The sequence below is a fragment of the Mytilus californianus genome, unplaced genomic scaffold (genome assembly GCF_021869535.1).
Source record: "Mytilus californianus isolate M0D057914Y unplaced genomic scaffold, xbMytCali1.0.p SCAF_6, whole genome shotgun sequence".
Classification (NCBI taxonomy): domain Eukaryota; kingdom Metazoa; phylum Mollusca; class Bivalvia; order Mytilida; family Mytilidae; genus Mytilus; species Mytilus californianus.
Genome location: NW_026262712.1, coordinates 50,463,801 through 50,469,552, shown reverse-complemented (window position 1 = coordinate 50,469,552; position 5,752 = coordinate 50,463,801). Strand labels below are relative to the sequence as shown.

Sequence of the window (5,752 nt, the reverse complement as noted above, 5' to 3'; positions counted from 1 at the left end):
TTGCAATACATGAATATGCAAACGATTTGAATCTTATACCTTTGTGGTGTTCATAATATTACATTTATATTTGCAAATTTATAAAATAAACACTTTTCCTGTTAAGTTTTAGTTTTTCTTGTTTCAGCTTGCTATGTACAATTATTCAGTCCACTATATAAGAGTCAAGTAATAAATTATTTCATCCACTAGAATATTCCTACAATTCTAAGACAAAACCTCTTTTGCAATCTGTTCTTCAAAAATCTTCCACCGTACATCTTTATTGGATGGAGCGATTTAAATGAGTGGACAAAGCAAGTTCATTTGGACAACAAAATACTAATATATTTTTTCATTCCTCCCTTCTTTCAATTGATAATTACGTTGTTGCATTTACATGATAAAGTTCTTGTGCATCTATGATCATGATGATATGACGCCTTTTTGCTTATAGTCATTATGATGAAATTTCCTCTTTCTTATGTAGGAAAAAAACACATTCCATTTCAAATTAATAAAAAAAGTCACACTATGAAGAAAAATATCAACTTTAAGTTTTCTGTTCAGTATTGACTTGTTGAATGATGATCATGAAAACCAAGATGTCTGACCTACAAATACACAAAACTCAAAAATTATAAATGAAGAGAAATACAGCAATAAAATGGCTATTTTATCATGTTTATGTACATTTTGATAAAACTTTCATTTGAATATTTAAAATTGTAAGAACTCTTATTTCAGTGCTTTGTGTCTATGGTTTTCATATTAGTTGTTTTTTGTGCCTTGTTGCAGTCTTTTGAGTTAAGCCAATTGCAACAAATGTTTACAGTTTGTTCAAATGTTGTGCTGTTATTAAAACCACTGTCCCAGGTTAGGGGTGGGTTGGGTGCTCACAAAATGTTTATTTTATTAGTTGATATTTGCTTTGAATTAGCTGTCAGTAACTGTCAGTACTAATAGATCTGTATGTTGAGTCTTTTTTGTTAAAGGGAAAGAATAAATTTCCAGCCACATCCAGTCTGTGTTTTTGGTAGCTGTTTTTCTGCTTTGTTGCATTCTAATGAGTTAATAAAATTGAAAATGAAAACAGGAATGTATCAAAAGAACCTGACCAAAGAGCAGAAAATAGCCCTTTTCAACTGATTTATAGTTTTTATATTTAAATGAACTGACACTTACACCACTGTCCTTAATTAGAGGAGGATTTGGCGCCAGCAAACATGTTAAACCATGCCACATTTTGTAAGTGGCTGTCCCAAGTCAGGGGCCGGTTATTCAGTGGTTGTCAATTGTTGCTATATATCATATTTGTTTTTTATTTTTTGTTTTGTGCAAAAATCAGGCACTTAGCTTTCGCCTTTGTGGTGTTTCCCCCAAGCATGTTTAGGATGGATAGACACCATGCCCTTTTTAAATTGTTTTACATTTGTTATTTCATGGCCTTTTATAGATTACTATGCAGTATAGGGTTTGCTCATTGTCGAAGGCTGTACAGTGAACTAATTTTGTTAAATTTAATGTGATTTGATCTCTATTGGAGAAAAGTCTCAATGGCAATCATACCACTTCTTATCTTTATATCAACCCTGCCATATTTTGCCTGTCCAAAATCAGGAGCCTGTACATAGTTTAGTGGTTGATGTTGGTTCAAGTCCGTCATATTTGTTTTTTCATAACTTGTTTTTATTTATAAATTAGTCTGGTATATTGGAAGTTTGAATTGATGTTTTGTTCCAAATTTTGTTTGTGGTGTCTTTTATAGATGACTATATCATATATAGGGTATGGGTTTTCTCATTATTTACAGGTCATCATTGGCCTCTAATAAGTAATTGCATTGCTTACATCCACTTAATTGAACTCTGGTGGATAGTTTTCTTATTTATCATACCACATCTTATTTTCATAATAATCATTATTCAAGGGCAATAACTTTTATAGAAGTGGACTTACCATTTAGGCTTTGTTGACGTCTGTAAATCTATTTTTGTTGATAATTTCTTTTGTTTATAGTTTCCCTTTATCTTTAATGTCCTTGCCCTACACATAAAAGAGTAAACATTATCATTTAATGACAATAACTACTATCACATAATTAGTACTAGTAGGCAACTGACAATTTTGGATCATTTGTATATCTTGTCTTGCTCATCATTTTTGCTGTTTAATATTATCAATATTCTATGAAAATGAGGTCACAGCAATATTAACCTTGGCAGACAGACATCTTGTTATTTTTATATGACACCTTGCAGTCATTCTATACACCAACAAGTAGACATATGCTTATAATATCTGATAAAATGAAAAAAACAAGAAAACTTAGCATTGACCAAAGAACCATAAAATGCGGTCATGGTTATATGAATCTGCCAGACAGACATGCATACCTTACAATCGTTACATCCACCAAATATAATTTACCTGTTGCTTAAAGCATATGATAAACTGACAAAACAATGCAAACTTTTCATTGACCAATGAACCATGAAAATGAGGTCAAGGTCATATAAAACATGCCAGACAGACATGTGCATCTTACAATCATTCCATTCACCAAATATAGGGGCCTTATTGCTAACAGTATCCGAAAAATAGATCAAACCACAAAAACTAAACATTGTCCAATGTACTATGAAAATAAAGTCAAGGTACACATGTAAGATGAAACTTCTCAGTCAGACATATGCACCTTACAATCATTCAATACACCAAATATAGTTGACCTATTGCTAATTTGATTGATTGATTGTTGGTTGCTTAACGTCCAGTGGCAAATATTTCATGCATATTCAGGACGAGAACAAATTAACAATAAATGCAATAGGTAGGTTCTGTAATAGAGACGTCTGGGATTGAGGTCGGAGAAATTTAGACTGCCAAGGGAAATGAGGGTATATTGGATAGGGACAGAAATTTAGCCTTGCAACAGGTCACCTACGGACCCCTCAAAGAGTTGTTGCAAGGGTTCTTAACGTGCAAAGAGCGTGGCACTCTCTTTACACGAGGCATCGGATTTAACGTCCCCATTCTGACCGGACGTGGCTGCAAATTTGTACATCCCGCACAGCCAAACGGACGCCCCACTTTGACGAGGGTTTTACCGCCGGTCGGAGGAAGACCAATGGTGACCATACTTCTATTCCCCAGTCACCCTTGGGGATTTGCTAATTTGAAAATAAGGAAATAGAAAAAGTGACCAAAAAACAAACAAAAAAAAATAACATTGAGCAATGAACCATAAAAATGAGGTCAAGGTTGAATAAAACATGCCAGACAAACATACATCCTTAAAAATTTTCATACACCAAATATACTTGACATGATGCATACAGTATTAGAAAAACTGGACATTTTTACCTCGGAATAGTGATGTCATGGACTAGGAAAATTAGTCTGGGGACATAAATTACTGACATCGGACTAAATATACTAGTAAATTCTGTCTCCATGGACTTTTAATACTAGTTATATTTGTCTGACCAGACAATTTTCATTATTTTTACCAGGACTAATTTATCTCTTACACTAGTTCTCTGAGAGACATGTCACCTTACCTTGACACATTATTCTGACTCTGAACAAACCAGCATTTGCTCTTACACCTTAATAATACAGCGTGCTTAAGGGAGAAGCAGCAAATACCAAGTGAACTTTAAAGTCTTTGGTTTTACCTGGTTGGGTTCAAAATAAACAACCTTCTGCACTTGAGGTGAACACGCTACCACCAGACCAGGCAGTATAATATAAGGAGTTTACCCAAGATCTAAAATGGACAGTAGATTTTTTTTCCACATTCTGGACATTTCTACCCTTGTCAGATATTGTCTATCTATTTTGGCCTTTTGTAGCTTATTACGCAGTTTGCCTTTTTAGCCCATTGTTGAAATCTGTACGGTGACCTATATAGTTGTTAACTTCTACGTCTTTAGTTTCTGTTGAAGAGCCGTCACATTCTGACTTTGTCATGATACCATATTTGTATATATTTTTGTCATGTAGGTGTAAGGAGACAACCTTTTGATATTCTGGTGGGATAAAAAGGGGAGACAGATCTTTTATCACCTGGCCTGGTTAGTTTTTCAGGATTCGTAAGGATAGAAAACCCGGTAAATTGTAACAAACCCCTGTGGTACGACCATATTTGCCAAAAGATTAGTCCAAATAATAATGACGTCTTGCAAGGCTATTTTAACTTTTTTCTGGGCACGTAATAGTCAAAGTTGTGACTGAGTGCGGAAATATGAAGATAGATAGATAGAAAAAAAAATTAAAATAGCCTTGCAAGACGTCATAATTATTTGGACTACCAAAAGATGTAACCTAATTCTTACTTGTTTGGGGAAGAGGGGATTAACCGAACCACTATTCAATCTAAATCAGTGAACTGAATTATTGTCTTTTGCAGTAGTCCGAGTCGACATCTGTAACTAATCGTGCAAATTGATAGTCAACAGTATACCTTTTTTCAGAATGTCAGCTTACAACAAAGAATCACTGGTGATAGGGGAGTGTAACCGATAAATTGATCCTGAATCAGATAAGATTTTCCCAGTAACGGAGAACCCCTTTCTTTGAGTGAATATAAATAGTGACGGGGGTCTCACAAATAAATATAAATCTGAATTACAGGAACATCGATTAGCAAAGTAAACTTACATATTAATCTCGAAGTTATTTACGGTAAAGAGAGACTGTGCTCCTGAATTAAGGTATTATACATTTGTGGATTTTACTCGGGGAGGGGGGGGGGGGGGGGGGGGCACTTCCTATATACAAGATGATAGGACGTGCCGCTGGAATAGGTCACTTTTTCCTGCTTGAAAATATGGGAATAGGTGCAGGGGAAAACTATCAGAAATATATGATAAGGTCGATAAAGTTCCAATTACTTGTATATGAAAAGCCCTGTCATTTTTTTCACAGCCAAAAGTCTCGCCGTAAGTAAACATTACACACAGAATCTTAGCCTTAAATATTCCACTTTTCCAACACACCCCACGAAACCCAATCAATATGGGAAAAGGTTTCAATTTTACCCACGCAATATATGAAAAGGTATACATTTTTGAGATCTAAATTATATGAAAAGGGTGGGGTAACAGAACCCCAGCCGACACCCCCTATCAATTAAATATTGAAGTGCAACCCCCCCCCCCCCGAGGTATTTTACTGCTACAAGATATTTGATTTGCTAATCACGCACCCGTTGCTGAGCAGAGAACCATACTTTCAAGCCAGGGACAGTCTATACTAACAGGAAAATAGGCAGGCAAATCCTAACAGTACTGTAACTTAATGGATACATGTATATCAAGTTACAGCACCTCACCCAGCACAGTTAGCACACTGGTGTATGTCAGTCTTATAATATAAAACTGCGTAGGTTCATATCGTTTGATTCAACGTTTTTTCGGATATTTTTTAGGACCGTTGTCAACATAGTCAAATCCGACCTGCCACTTTGCAAACTGACCTGCAAAAATATAATTCGACTAAAAACAATGCCAGTCAAAATTGTTTTTTGAGACTGGGCGACTGAAAAAGTTTTAAAATGTGACCTTGTGACCCTATTTGGAATTCTCCATTCGTCGGTGTGGCTAAAAAGGGGGCATCTTTATTAAAAAAAAACCAAGACCAATCATAAACTTTTTTTCAAAACTCAGTGTCGAATTTTATTGTCTTCCCAACAATTTTTAATAAAAGCTTAAAATGTTTGTTTCATTTCCCTCTGACTTCCCTCCTGATTTTTTTTTTTCAAGAAATT

General features: G+C 35.0%; 1 long non-coding RNA gene across 1 annotated transcript; it reads right to left on the bottom strand.

Moving 5' to 3' along the window:
- Positions 1-513: 513 nt before the first annotated feature.
- LOC127705987 (uncharacterized) lies at positions 514-4,707 on the bottom strand. The gene is made up of 3 exons (XR_007984138.1): positions 4,320-4,707; positions 1,939-2,025; positions 514-593 (listed from the first exon to the last, which is right to left on the bottom strand). It is a non-coding gene; the product is annotated as an uncharacterized LOC127705987 (long non-coding RNA).
- Between the last annotated feature and the right edge of the window lie 1,045 nt (positions 4,708-5,752).